The 14,416-nt window shown below is 39.1% G+C and overlaps 1 protein-coding gene across 7 annotated transcripts in view; it reads right to left on the bottom strand.

Moving 5' to 3' along the window:
- TRPM3 (transient receptor potential cation channel subfamily M member 3) overlaps positions 1–14,416 on the bottom strand; it is a 2,946,644-nt gene that overhangs the window by 1,751,207 nt on the left and 1,181,021 nt on the right. The gene's annotated exons all lie outside the window — the stretch shown is intronic.

A 14,416-nucleotide genomic window follows, 5' to 3' on the forward strand; every position in this document is an offset into this window, starting at 1 on the left:
CTGGTTGGGAGGGAGTTCCAAAGCCTACCAATGGAGTTGGTGTAGAGAGCATCACCTCCAGAGTTATTAGATTTGACGGTTTGTACCCGGACAGTTTTAGAAGATCTGAGGCAGGTTAGGTTGGAGTAGGGGGTAAGTATTTTATTAAGTGAGGGTGTTGTCTGGTTGGTTAATTATCTTAAATGCCTCAGTGAGTTGGTTGATTTTGAGAATATTGGGCAGTTCTAACCATTCAAGTGCCTTTAGATTTAGGCAGTGGTGGGTTCGATAAGGCGTCCCTGTTATGAATCTGGCTATATGGTTATAAGCTGTAGAAAGTTTATTTAGCTCAGTCTTGTTGAGGAATGAAAATATTGGGGAGGCATAAAGGAGGGTTGAAAGGAGATGGGTGCGAGCTATAGTTAGTTTGGTGTGTGGGGTTAGGAAGTTATTTATTCTGTACATGGAGCCTAGTTTCTTATTGACAGAGTTAATGGTTAAGCTGATGTGTATGTCAAATTTGAGCTTATGGTCGATGGTCACACCAAGTAGTTTGGTGTGGGAGACAGGCTCTATGATGGTTCCATTGGTAGAGATCACGTGGAAAGTAGGGTTGTTGGCGTTTGGAGGTTCTTTACCTTGGCCGATGGATGCAGAGGGAAAAATAGCAGTAACTTGGTTTTAGTAGGATTTAGTAAGAGTTTTAAATCTGAGAACCATTTTTCAACTATAGTAAAGCACTGCTGGGTTGAAACTTGGAGTTTGGTGAGGGAGATGTCTGAGCAGATCAGGGTGGAGTCATCTGCATATTGAATACAAGAGGTTCTAGGGATGACTGAGTGAAGATCATTTATAAAGACAGAGAAGAGAAGGGGACCAAGTATAGAGCCTTGGGGAACACCAATGTTATTTGGGAGTAGATCGGATAGCTTGTTTTGCCATTGGACGGCTTGTTTTCTACCAGTGAGGTAAGCATTGAACCAGCTGATAGCGAGGTTACTAAGACTTAGTGTTTTCAAGGTGTGGAGCAGGAGTTGGTGATTGACCATATCGAAGGCTTTTGACAAGTCAAGAAAGAGAGCGGAGGATATTAATTTGTTGTTACGGTTGCTGTTGAGTGAGTCCACGAAGAGAGAAGGGCAGTGGTTGTGCTATGATGGGGCGAAAACCATGCTGGGTGTGGGACAATAGACTATTTAGGGTGAGGTAGTTTATGAGCTGTTTATGAACACACCGTTCCATAATTTTGGCTAGTGGAGACAGTATAGCAATGGGTCTGTAGTTAGATGTGTCTGTAGAGGTCCCGCCTTTGTGAAGAGGGATGATATAGGAAATTTTCCAAATAGAGGGAATGGTAGCTTCAGCTATGGTTCTGTAATCAAGATTGATATGGGGTATGCTATGGCATCTGATGCGATTTGTAAGTAGTCTGCTGGGAGTTGGTCCGCCGCCAGGGTGGTTGGTTTGAGCTTTTTCAGAAGGGTACGTATATAGGAGGTGGATATTGGCTGTAAGTTAAAGGAGGGGTGGTCTTGGTCATTAGTTAGGGTTGCTGGTGGGGGGGTAGAGGAAAGTTGACTGGCTAGTGATTGAATAGTCTCGGTAAAAAAGAGTTAAAGGTGTTGGCTATTACTTCTGGATGTTTCCCAATGAGTTTCTCAGGGGTGGGAGTGGTGGATTTGCCAGGATGGAGGAGATTATTGAATCCAGCCCAAAATTTCTTTGGGTTATGCTGACGTTTATCCTGGAGGTGACAGAAATAGTGTTTTTTATCTGTAGTAATGGCAGTTTTAGTTGAGTTTCTAAGCTGTTGAAACTTAATGCGATCTAGGGGAGATTTGGTAACTCTCCATTTGTTCCAGGCTTGGTCCCAAAGTTTAATTTTAGTTTTGGTGTCTCCTGTTAACCAAGGTGCAATTGCATCTTGGTTCTGATAAGTCGCTTTGGGGCGTGGGAGTCAAGTATCTTAAGGAAAGTGTCGTTAAAATAAGAGACGCTCTCTTCTAGCGATAAAGTTTTTAGGATGGACCAATTACAAGATTTGAGTTCTGCAAGAAATTGGTTAGGGACAAATTTCTTGTTGTTTCTAATTAGTCTGGTTGGGGGGAGGTTAGTAGGTGGGCATTTGAGTTTTCTGATATAAGTAATAAGGTGGTCACTAAGGTCGTTGGAAAGGGTCCCAGTGGTATAGTTGTTTTTACCCTTGTTGGTAAGAATCCAGTCAATAATACTCTCTTTTGTTGAGTGTTTCCTATTCTAGTGGGAGATAGAATATTTTGGGAGAACCCATATAGGTTGATAGGGTGGGGATTTATGTGTTTGGAGTAGAGGGACCAGTCAATGTTGAAGTCTCCTAGTATTATGGTTTCTTGAGGGAAATTAGTGGCTAACCAGCTGAGGGTTTGCTCTAGGTTTTCTAAGTTCTTTCCTGGTGGTATATAGATTACTACAAGGTTAATGCTTTTTTGACTGTTTAAGCATAGTTTTAGGGCAATCAGTTCTAGGTTGGAGACCTTAGGGGTTGGAGTGGATTCCTTATGACGTTCAGTGAATTTTTAAATATAACAGCTGTTCCCCACCCTTTTAGTTAACCGGTCAGCCCTAAGAATATTATACCCGGTGGGATAATTTCTTCATCCTTGGTGCTTGGTTTAAGCCATGTTTCCGATAGGCACATAATGTCAGGGAGTGGGTAGCTAGCAACGCATGTAAGTTGTGAACTTTGTTATTAATGCTTCTTATATTGAGGTGAAATATAAGGAGAGAGCCAGCAGAACTTCCGCGTAGTTAGAGGGTATAGAGCTTCGGGTGGTGCTAGGGCCTGGGTTGGGGTGGATATCGCCATCTTTAGTGATACAAACTTTCAGGTGGTCTAGTAGTCTTTGGAGCTTAAATAGTAATTTTAGATTGGTTTTAGTTGTGGTTTTCTTGGGGTGGTAGAGGGTGGGATGGACTATCTTTGAGCCTAGGGTATTGGTAGAGTAAAGTGAGGGAGAGATAAGATTGGAGGGATAGTTTGAATGAGAGGAGGTTTGTCTTTTGGGGAGGGGAATACCTGAGAGTGTGTGAGTTTCGTATTTAGTTAAAAGATAAGGAATAAGAAGGAGTGGTACTATAAAGGGGATGCTAGAGTATGTATTTTTGGCCATGATATAGTGATAGGACAAGAAGAAATATGTTTAATAGTATAGAGAGTCAGAAATGTGGGAGGGGAAAGTGACAAAGTGGGAGACAGTTGTGGTTGGTGGAATGGAATATGGGATGGGCTAGATGACCTAATAAAAGTAGAGGTAGTGGGGGCGGGTGGAATAAGGGGGCAGGGTGGGGAGCGGAGCGAGCCCGAGCGAAGCGGAGCGGGGATTACACCACAAGAACTCAGCAGGGTCCTAAAGGTATCTGGTTTTAGGTGCAGTAGTCAATTTTTAAAAGTAAATGCTTGCCTTTTTCCCTGGATTTACTGTTTGGGAATAAATTTACAGAGGCTGATTTTATGTGAGGTACTGTCTGATTCCCGCCAACGGAGCACGTCCTGACTAGGAAGTGTGGCTCAAGAATTGTTATTTACCCTAAAACTCTTTGGGTGTTTTACATCTATTATCAGTTAATTTATAGTAGTTGGTAGGTGCATTCGCACTTGGAGGGAGTCCGTAAGATCAGCGTAGGTAGTCTAGGTGCCACGCGGTGAGCAGTTAGCTTGGGGGGCTAACTAGGATCTAAATAGGGGAGAGAGACAGTGATTTAATTTAAAAGATGTTCCAGTTCTTCCTCACTATATTGCAGATATCACTAGTATTACTGCTATAGTTTAACATGACCTGCGGGACTTTGCATAAAGCTTCATTGCTCTTTTTGACCTCACCCCTTTCAAAAGCTCTTGAATGGCAGGAATATCATTTAGAGGCTTGTATCCAATATGGCATTGTTCCGAGGGGTATGCGGATACTTTGTATGCCAGCACAAGGTGACCGCTACCCGGAACTTTTGGCCAAATGGCAAACTATCAACATTGAGACTAGTTTTAAGTACATGTCCTTGCTGAATGAGTTCTTTTCTCCGGAGTTGGATAATTTAAAAAAAGAAGTGACTGAATTGCAACATAAGCTTGAAGCTGAGTTTAGCGATGGGCCATATAGTGAACGCATGGAAGCACTATATGTTACCTTTACTGAGAATGACGATAAATTGAAAAAACAGAAAACGGGTAAATTACAAAGAGATTTCCTGGACTTCACTAATGGGAACATCTTCGTATGGCCCAGGGCCAATGAAAATAGATCGATGGTGAATACTGCTAGGTGATTGGCAGATTCAACCAGGAGGGGAGGCAGGAGTGATGCGATGACGATGATGACGAACATAGCATCTGAATGTAACACGTTTCCCACGCCGTTTCAGAAGGAGAAGGAGAGTGGTATCGGAACGCGTTTTGTGACAGCCAATATAACAACACATGAATCAAGGGAAGAAGAACCAACGGCTGACTTGGCTGATGAACAAACGGACACGGAATCTATTCGAGTGCAGGAGGGTCCTGCCAGTGTCACGACTGATGTGACAAACTCAGGTACCAGTTTAAATCATGATGTAGGTACCTGCTCTTCACAACAAATTGTCGTAGTGAACTCTAATTCAGATGGCAATTCCTTGGGGGCACGCCCCAAGATACAAGGAGCGAGCCACAATAGTAATAATTTTTTGGGACTGTTACCAGCACCGGTCAAAAAGAAAGGTCCCTGGAAGCGGTCAGTAAGCGAGGACAGGGGGACCGACAAGAGAAGAAAAATTTGGGACTGACTGCTGATAATGATATGGGTATTGTTACTAACTTATCATCTTATGTTTTAAACTCTAGAGAATTAGAGGTGTTGAATAAGGGATTAACCTTTATTCCGAGCAAAATGGTTGTTATGATGAAATGTTGATAGATATTATGTTATACTGCAGGAATGTGTCACTGAAGTTAATGTATGGTAACAGTAATGAGAAGGATTATTCCCTTAGAAAACCAAGTGGTTTTGTCCCGCAATTAACATCAAGTTTGAATTTGTTCGTTAGTGCATGTGAGAAAGATATGATAGATTACTACAAGGAAGCAGACTTTAAGAAATATCACAACTTATCTGCTGAACAAAGGATAGCACTGAATAGTCTCATTGCCAACAGGGACATTGTGATAAAAAATGCGGATAAGGGGGGTGCCATTGTCCTTATGGACACGACATGGTATAACAACAAATTGAATGAGCTATTACAAGATAGTAACACGTATCTACTCATAAATCCCCTAACTGTAAAAAGTATTGTAGATAGGGTGAATATTCAATTAAATGCTCTATTGTTTGAAATGAAAATTTCTGAGGAAACTTATCAGTTCCTCAAAATAGAGAAACCAGTTATTCCGATCTTTAAAGCACTACCGAAGATACATAAATCTATCCAAAACCCACCCCTTAGACCGATAGTATCTGGGAGGGGATGGGTTACGGAGAATGTGTCGATATGGGTGGAACACACTTTAAAACCCTATCTAGATCAAATGGATAATGTGTTGAAAGACACAGCACATTTTTTAAGGCTACTAGGTCAATTGAATAAATCCTATAGTAAGAATTTACTGATGGTCACTATGGATATTCAAAGTCTATTCACTGTGATTGACAACAAGTTTGGTATTGATAGTGTACAATTGCTCCTGGGTGACCTAGGAGTTAGTGATGATAAGTCATCACTCATTACATCACTATTAAGCATTGTTTTGGAGAATAATGTTTTTCTGGGAGGTAATGGCATATATAGACAAGTGCAGGGGGTCGCCATGGGGACCCCCTGCGCAAATACATATGCAAATTTGGTTCTCTCTCAATGGGAAAGAACACATGTCATCAACAATGAGGAATGGAGACGTCAACTACAGTTATATCTACGTTTTGTAGATGACATTTTTCTTTTGTGGGATGGGACAGAGGAAGAACTAGATGAGTTTATTAACCACTTACACTCCACTACGAAGTTTTTTAGGTTTTCCATCAACATGTCACGCAGTTCCATAGATTTCTTAGATGTATGTGTACAACAGGATACAAAAGGCTTTAGATCCAAGCTACATAAGAAAGATTGCTGGAAGAACTCACTCTTGGCATTTGACAGCATGCACCCTAGATATACATATCGCAACATAGTACAGGGGCAGGTGAGCAGGGTCTCTAGGTTATGTCTTCTAGAATCAGATTTTGAAGAGGAGACGACTAGACTTAAGGAGAACTTTAATGATAGGGGCTACAAGCAGAATTTGGTAAATGAAACTGTGGAAAGAGGTAGATCCAAGCGATTCACGGATTATAAGCCCTGGATTTCAAGAGCTTTTGAAAGGGGTGAGGTCAAAAAGAGCAATGAAGCTTTATGCAAAGTCCCGCAGGTCATGTTAAACTATAGCAGTAATACTAGTGATATCTGCAATATAGTGAGGAAGAACTGGAACATCTTGACCAGTGATAGTACACTGGGGGGCATAGTGGGACCTCAGCCCACTTTTAGGTATAGAAGGAATAAAACTTAAAGGATCTACTATGCAAGGAACCTTCCGTGCCAAATGTGTCTTATGCTTTACCATACTCAACAGGAACGAGTAATTGTGGATTATGTAAAGCTTGTCCCTACATAAATAAAGATACTGTTTTTATACATCCCATTACCCAAAAAGTGTTTCACTTTAAAGGAAGAGCAACCTGCCGTACAACCAACATAGTATATTTAGCAGAATGCTGTCAATGCCAAGGTTTTATGTGGGTAAGACGAATAGCATGTTCAAAGTAAGGATTCTTCAGCATCTTTCCAGTATTAGGAATAAAGATGAAAGAAATGCGTTATGTAGACATGTGATTTTGTATCCCACACATACATTTAAATTTAGGGTTATTGTAAATGTTAAACCCAGCACTAGGGGGGGCGATATTGTGCTTCAAACAGAAACTGTAGAAACAAAATGGATTGCTAGCTTAATGGCAAACAGGAAGCCAGGTTTAAATGATTACATACCAATTAAGCCTATTTTGAAAAATAGGCGTGTCTTTCACTGAATGTGCTTGCTATTTCTGAATGTGATTGGCTTTTATATGTATATAAGTGAACCATCTCATTCATTTTATTTATCTGAAGAAGGGTCATCCCGAAAGCGCTTATCTTGTGATTTTAAGAATAAAGAAGATTTTTTAAGCTGTCCGCAGTGTCCAACTTTGCTTCGTTTTTCTTCATTTGTGCTACCTGCTTAAGTTGGACTTTGGCGTCTTACTGGGTATTTGTTTTCTAATATATATATATATATATATATATATATATATATATATACTTACATATACTTTTTTTTTTTTTGCAGTATATACATGCATACATTTCCTGGCTGGCATCTTCTTCCACTGCTTGGTGTAACCAGTACTGCAGTACTGACTAGGGTACGACAAGCTTTGATTGACATATATAAGCCTTTGCATGATCAATAAAAGCCAATGATCTAGGACAACAGTGTTCATTGCATTTTGAATATTAGGACACATGAGATACAAGAGCTGCATACAGCAAATGTGTGTCATAAATTCTAGCAAACCAGTTCTACAGCTTTCGATAGAAGACTTTTTTGCTCCTCGATTAGAGTTGAGGGGAGTCAGCTCAGCAGATTGCAAAGTGGCACAAATTTGGCCCTGCAGTTGCTAAGGCTGGCATCATGTGTAAAACACAGGACTAAAGCTATCAGGCAATAGAAGCATTGGGCAGGTAAATCTTTCACAGGTGTTCCAACACCAGCTGCCATCCTGTTACACAGCTAGCTTCTTCCATCTCTTCCTTGCCTTGCTGTCTGTTTGATCAAGGAAAATGGTTTGACACCTTTTGTTCATTTATGGGTTTTTCAACTAAAAATCATGACTAAACCATTTGTGGTTATTTCTCCTAGTTGTTTCCTACCTCTGGTATCCTTTTCTGTCCTATCTGGTATCACATTCTGATTTTTTTTACTTTAGAATCCTTCCTCTGTTAATGATTATTAATCCCAACCAATATTTTTGGTACTCAATCATTCAAACAGAAGAAGGAAAAAAGTTATTTCTAGATAGGTAGGCCTCTTTCCCTTGAGTTAAGCCTGTCGTTCGCTCTCTTTGGCTTTTGCCCTTTACTCTTTGCTGTGCTAGACAAGTTGTTCCACCATTGTGTCAGCGAGCAGAAGCTTCCCATTAGTATAGGCATAGCACATGCATGCACTGTTTGAAGCTACAGCACAATGTACAGAACTGCTCTGTTTTTGCAGAGTTCACCAAGCTGACATTCAGAAAAAGAAAGGGTCAGATTAAGCTTTATCTACTGAGACACTGTCTGTTTGCTGTAGATTCTTATGAAGCATCTGCTTCATCATTGTCTGTTTCCCCTAAGCAGTATTCCTCTGTGTTGTTTGCCATAATATCTTAATAAAGGTAAGTTAGCAATTGACACAAATCCACATCTTTTGGCCAGATGTTTTCAGCTGCTGTTCTTTCAAAGTTGTGGAGGTGCCAGTGTTCCATCAGATGAAATCATGGAGGCTAGGGCAATTGTTTTCACTAGTTCTTCACCAATACCACAGCTTTTGGTGGGAGTCCCAGGGATATAGCTCTGTCTCTCAGCATCGCCCTCAGTCTCGGTGCCTATGTTCATGATGACTACTGTGGTGTCTGTGTCAGCACTGCAGCAGTCAGTGGCAGTTTGCCTGATGTGTGTTCCCTCAATTAAGATGTGGTCACTACCTGTGCTACTGATTTCAAACCTGGCGTCTTTGTCCAACATCATCTTGGCCAGCATACATAGCCTCACTCTTTGTTTGCATCAGTTTCCCAGGATGTCTTGCATAGGCTCATACTATAGCTATTCCCACCTCCAGTGCTGGTGCTGATGTTAGTGTCAAAGCAGCCTCTGCTAAAGACCATGATCTTGCCACCCACTGTGAAGCAGTTCAGAGAGGCTTTAGCCCTGCTACAGACCTCTGATGTAAAATCTGATTGAAAATCAATTTTCATTCTCTGTATTCAGTCAAAAAATGTTCCAGAAACAGGTGTACAAAGAGAAGACATTCAAAAACAAAATATATTCCAATGTACTTAGCATTTGGCGGCTCAAAACTCAGCATACAATCAACAGTGCCTACAGAGGCAAGAATAAAAAAGAAAGAGGCTAGAATTTTACATAGACATGATAAAATTATGCAATTTTTGAACATCTGAGCTCCTCCTGTAGGATAATCTGCATATCTACTTAATGAAATCTGATGTGTACTCCAATTAGGAAAGCGTAGAATCAGGGAACACATCTCAGTGAATGGTTAGAAATCATTTACTATTGTGGCTGGACTTGGTCAGCTCTACATTCATCTAACTAGAGGGTATTCCTGCAAGTGTAGTATTTCCTTTATACTTCTGTACAGTATCCAGTGCCCAATCCTTCAAAAACTAATAAAAAATCTCCTTCTCTATCCATCAAACTCTGCCGCTATCTCTCCTCACAGCGCATTTTACTTAAAAACTGCAAGAGAAAATACCTAACCAGAAGGGTCAAAGCCCTGGTGTATTAACATCAAAAAGGGCCTGATCATTTATTAAGCTAGAAATTATCAATACCATGAAAATATAAAGTTTATACTTAAAACTGCTTCTCAAAGCAGCTTCACAAAATGACAGAACTCAGGTTTAACAAAGCATTTTTACTAGAAATTAAATGATAATTTTCAATGGTTGATCAGTGCTTATAAAGCTATAACATGAAATTCAACATCTACATCAAAAACATTGACTTCTGCTTTTTTTTTTACCTTCTAAGTTTGCAATGTCTTAGGATATATCTAATAATGCTATATTTCAGAATAACACCCTTCAGTCTATAGCTGTCTGTGTTACTGTTGGTAGAATTTCTGCAAATCTTGTCTTCCACTCAGAAGTGAAGTCAAAAATTTCAAATAGGTTTACCAAGCGACACTACAGCTTCCCTCCCCACACAAAGTATATCAGTATATCATGACAACCATGTCAATATTGCATCATACATCTTTTTAACATCTTACAACTACCAGCTGGCATTAACTAGTAGTCAATATTGCAATTTGACAAGCCCAGTTTTTAAAGCAGACTGGAATAATTTTGTTTTGATACATTTTTTGTGACCAGAACATGAATCCAGATCATGTACTTGAGATATTTTATACAGCCTTCACCATATACTTTAAGCTTATTTCTGTGACTCTCCACTTTCTCATCTGATGCAAGCAAGCAAAGCAAACGTGCAATACTGTGTGCTTTCTGATGGCGGTTGTTCCTGAGTAGCTTAATCTTACTGACTGGACTCCGTCAGAATCTTTCCATTCAGTTAACAATGAAGGTCGTTCTACTATGCAAATGTCTAAAAATAATATGTTCTGAACTTTTTTCAGGCTCTAATGACAAAGAATCTCATGAAATATGAACACAGACTAAACTAACTTAGAACATTTTTTGCAAAAGGGATTTGTGGAATTTACTTAAAAACAAGTATACCGATTACAAAAAAGTCAGACATCACTATCATAAGTATAATGATCTTAATTCAATGTAAATGGGATCATTATCGGTATCAGTTTTATTTTTATTTTTATTTACTTCTGCTGACTAGAATAGTCTCTCTAGACATCATTTATTTTCAGCGGAGAGACAAGTTTGCTTTGTCTTTTATTCCTCATACTGTATGTTGATCAGCACCCCCCCCCCTTGCCAATTGGTCCTTTCATTCCTCATCACCATGGTATGATGAGAAGGGTCAGCCAGGATGGGGCATCATTCAGCTAGCCATTGGGGAGGGGTGATTCTGCTTTTTGCTGCCCTATCACCAGAAAAGGGGACACTGAGTGGGCTTTAGTGAAGGGAGTCCCCTCACTTCTAAAAGAAACTTTTACTTTGAGGCAGTCCTGCCTCTCTCCTTGAAAAACAAGTGGTGGTTTCCCCAGTCTCCACCATGGAAATGACACCACATGTGCAGCAGAGTGCATGCACCCCTCACCTCCCCAGGAGAGGTGATTGGGAGATGGATATTCATTCATCCCCCACCCTGCCTAGCTCCTCCAGTACCAAGGCAACTAATGAAATCCTGGTTTCCTAGGTCAGGTATATTTTGTGCTAATGAGCCAGGCAAGGTGGTATTCATATTAAGACTTTTGGAGAATGTCCTTTAACAAGATTCTTGTGAAAACTAATATGAAAAATAAACATATGTCTGAAAGGCTATATGAAAATAGAATAAATATGGCAACTTTTTTGCTAAAACGTGAGGGAATTGAATCATTTGGGCACAACTTAACCAGTCAGAGTGCTATAAATGGTTTATAAGAGATAAATGCAGATGTGGAATAATGCACAGCATTAAGACTAAGTCACTGATCATTTCTAGTTTGTTAACGTGTTTTAGAAATGAAATCATGGAATTCACCAGAAACCTTTGAAAGCTGTAACACACTCAGGACTGTCAGGGATGAATGTAGGCAAAAGTGAAATGTACCTTTGATCAAACAGCTTTAAAAACTGTTAGAAACTTCACTTTGCCACACCTTTTTTATGTTTGTGTAAATGTTAGCGTGAAGCATATTTTATCTTTTAAAGCTGTTAAAATACTTTTGGCCCTGTTGTGAGGTGGCTTCTGTGTGTTCTGCAGTGTGAGATCCATTCACAATCACCTTACTGGTGTCAGAAAGCTGCATACAAATAATCTTTTTTATGTTTGTTTATTTTTTTTAATATCTTTTTTTTTTTTCAGTTATGGTGCATAATCAGCATACTCCATGAATTACATGGATATTATAGTACTTGTACTGTTTCAAACCATCTTTCTTATGAAAAAGTATATGTATTTCATTGAGATTACAAAAAGAAAGACATGAGTTTATTGTATACTAAGTGGAGGGATGAAACCAGGATCCCTGTTGAGAAGCAAGCACTCAAAATGCAGAGTGCCAACAAGCTAAAAAAAGACTGAAAACTCAGGAAAAGAACAAAACTCAAAGATTTCTCTTCTCCTTTGAACTTCTTTTCAGTAAGGAGATAAGCCTCCACCCCCCCATGAACTTATATATATACCAACTCCAAGATTGCCATACCTTGCGGAAGAGAGAAATGACCATCTCAGACTTAGTATATGTAAGTATACTTTTCAGCCATTCAGTCTGCATGTTTTGGAACTTGTTGTAATTGGTCCCAACATTTCAAATGGTTACCATGAAATTGTTGTAGTATAAGGGTATATATACAGGCTGGAATGCTATGTATTTATATGGGTTATTTTTTTTTTGTGATGTGAACTTTCGAGATGCTGGGTAGCAGTTGAATACATTTCAGTATTGTACTTACTTTTTAGGTTTTTTTCTATTTTTTCAATTAAAATATAATAAACAAAATTGCTCTTTGCAAAGAATGGGAATGCTAGCATGTGAGAAAATGTATAAAAGGATTAACAGCTAATTTAAAGAGGTGGTGACATTTCCTTTTTGTTCGACTTTTATGTTAAACTGTTGCTTAATATATAGGTGAAGTGATTAAAGGGATGTACTTTTTGGAAATTATTTTAATATACCACCCCAACTCTTTCTGATAAATATTGAGGGATTGGTTACAATCACCTGGGCTAACACCAATTCAAGCAAATGAATCTCAGGTTTAGTGTCTCAGCTGAAGGCAAAATGTCATGAATTCAATCCAAGAACCTTTTGGAGTAAAACCCACAGCCCTCTGACATACCTCTCAAATGTCCAGATTTTCACAGAATGTCCTGATTTTTGCCTCATATTTTGGTCTGTTCGCCATAAAATCTGTCATTTTCAGGCAAATTACTGAGGACTGAAGTCACTAAATGATAACATACATTTGATTTTCAGACTTGGCATCCTTCAGAAAAAGCATGCTAACATAAATTCTGTTATTCTAGCAAATTTCTAAATTTATTAGAACAATATTTAAAGTCTGTCCCTTTTTGGGGGCCTTTGTTTCCCCATTATTTTGGGCTATGTCCAGATTTATTACACTACGAGGTTAAGAGGTATGATCTGATCTTCCCAGTGTCAAAGATGCCTGCTGAGATACTGACACTCGTAACAGTGTAGGTACAACAGTGTTCCTCAGAAGAAAGGTGAAATAGCCCTACTGATGTACTTACTTCATACAGCGACACTTTCCAAAACCAAAGAGCTCCCACAATCTATAAATGAATTCAGTAAGAAGCAGATTATGAGCTATTTTAGCAGGTTCATTTTCAAGTAGTGAACAATTGCATTTTGTACAAGTATCACTATTTTAAGAGAAGAACCTGCCAAAAACTAGTGTTTTATAACAATGCTAATGATTAGTCTACAGCCAAATGATATTAATACAGAATAAAAAAAATTGTCATCGGATACCAACATTATTTTAGCAATGGGTGAGGGTATCACAGGATTTATCTATGGTTGGTGTGGTTTGATCATGAGGGTGAAGCTCAACTGATCAAACAAAGCCAACCACAAGTCAGTCCTGTGACACTCAGTGATGGGAGTAATATATTACAATATGTTATATATTACTGTAATATATTACAATTTCTAGTAACTAGTAATATAACTAGTTACTTTTTCAAAATAGTAACTAGTAATAGTAATATATTATTGTTTTAGTAACTAGCAACTTAAATATGCATTACTTTTCATTTACTTTTGCTTAAACCAGTGGTTTTCAACATGGGCGATATCACCCACTAACAAGTCATGGAAAACTACAGGGGGCCCTATGTAGTATGGATAGTAATCGGATGTTAGCAGGTAATAGAGACTTTGAGGTGGCAATATGGATACAAATTACAACATAATGTTGGCACAACTCATAGCAGACAGCATTCATAATAGATTAGAAGTAGTCTGGAGCAAAATTTACTATTATTTGTTTAGCACTGCAAGGAGGTGAAAGCTAATGATGACCAGACTCCGGCCCTGCCCTGGTACTGTGGGACTCTCACCCACCAAAATGCCACCTAACACTGGAACAATTCTAGCCTGCTAGAGATCATATCCTTACCTTGCTGTATAATAAAAGGCACTGGTTCTCCATACCACCATCAATCGGAATCACACTCATCACTCATGGGTTTAACACCCAACGCCCCAACCCACTGCACCAAGCAGGACTCTTTAGGTGGATCTATGATGAACTAATTTTTGTCTTGACAATTTTTTGTTATGTTCTATTTAAAATTCTTTTTGGTTTTGATTTTTAGTTGTTGAAAATAGACAAAATGTGATAGGTTTTTAGAGGTCTTGTGCTGCTGGCTGGTTTAGTTTAATTATTATTTGTGACTTTCTAGCTATAAAGTCTAGTCTTCTTCCATCACCACAGTGGATCTTGTCTGCAGAACAAGTGGCAGTAGAGTTTTACGTTGT

The sequence above is a fragment of the Protopterus annectens genome, chromosome 2.part2 (assembly GCF_019279795.1).
Source record: "Protopterus annectens isolate FY-2018-M chromosome 2.part2, PAN1.0, whole genome shotgun sequence".
NCBI classification, from domain to species: Eukaryota; Metazoa; Chordata; order Ceratodontiformes; family Protopteridae; genus Protopterus; species Protopterus annectens.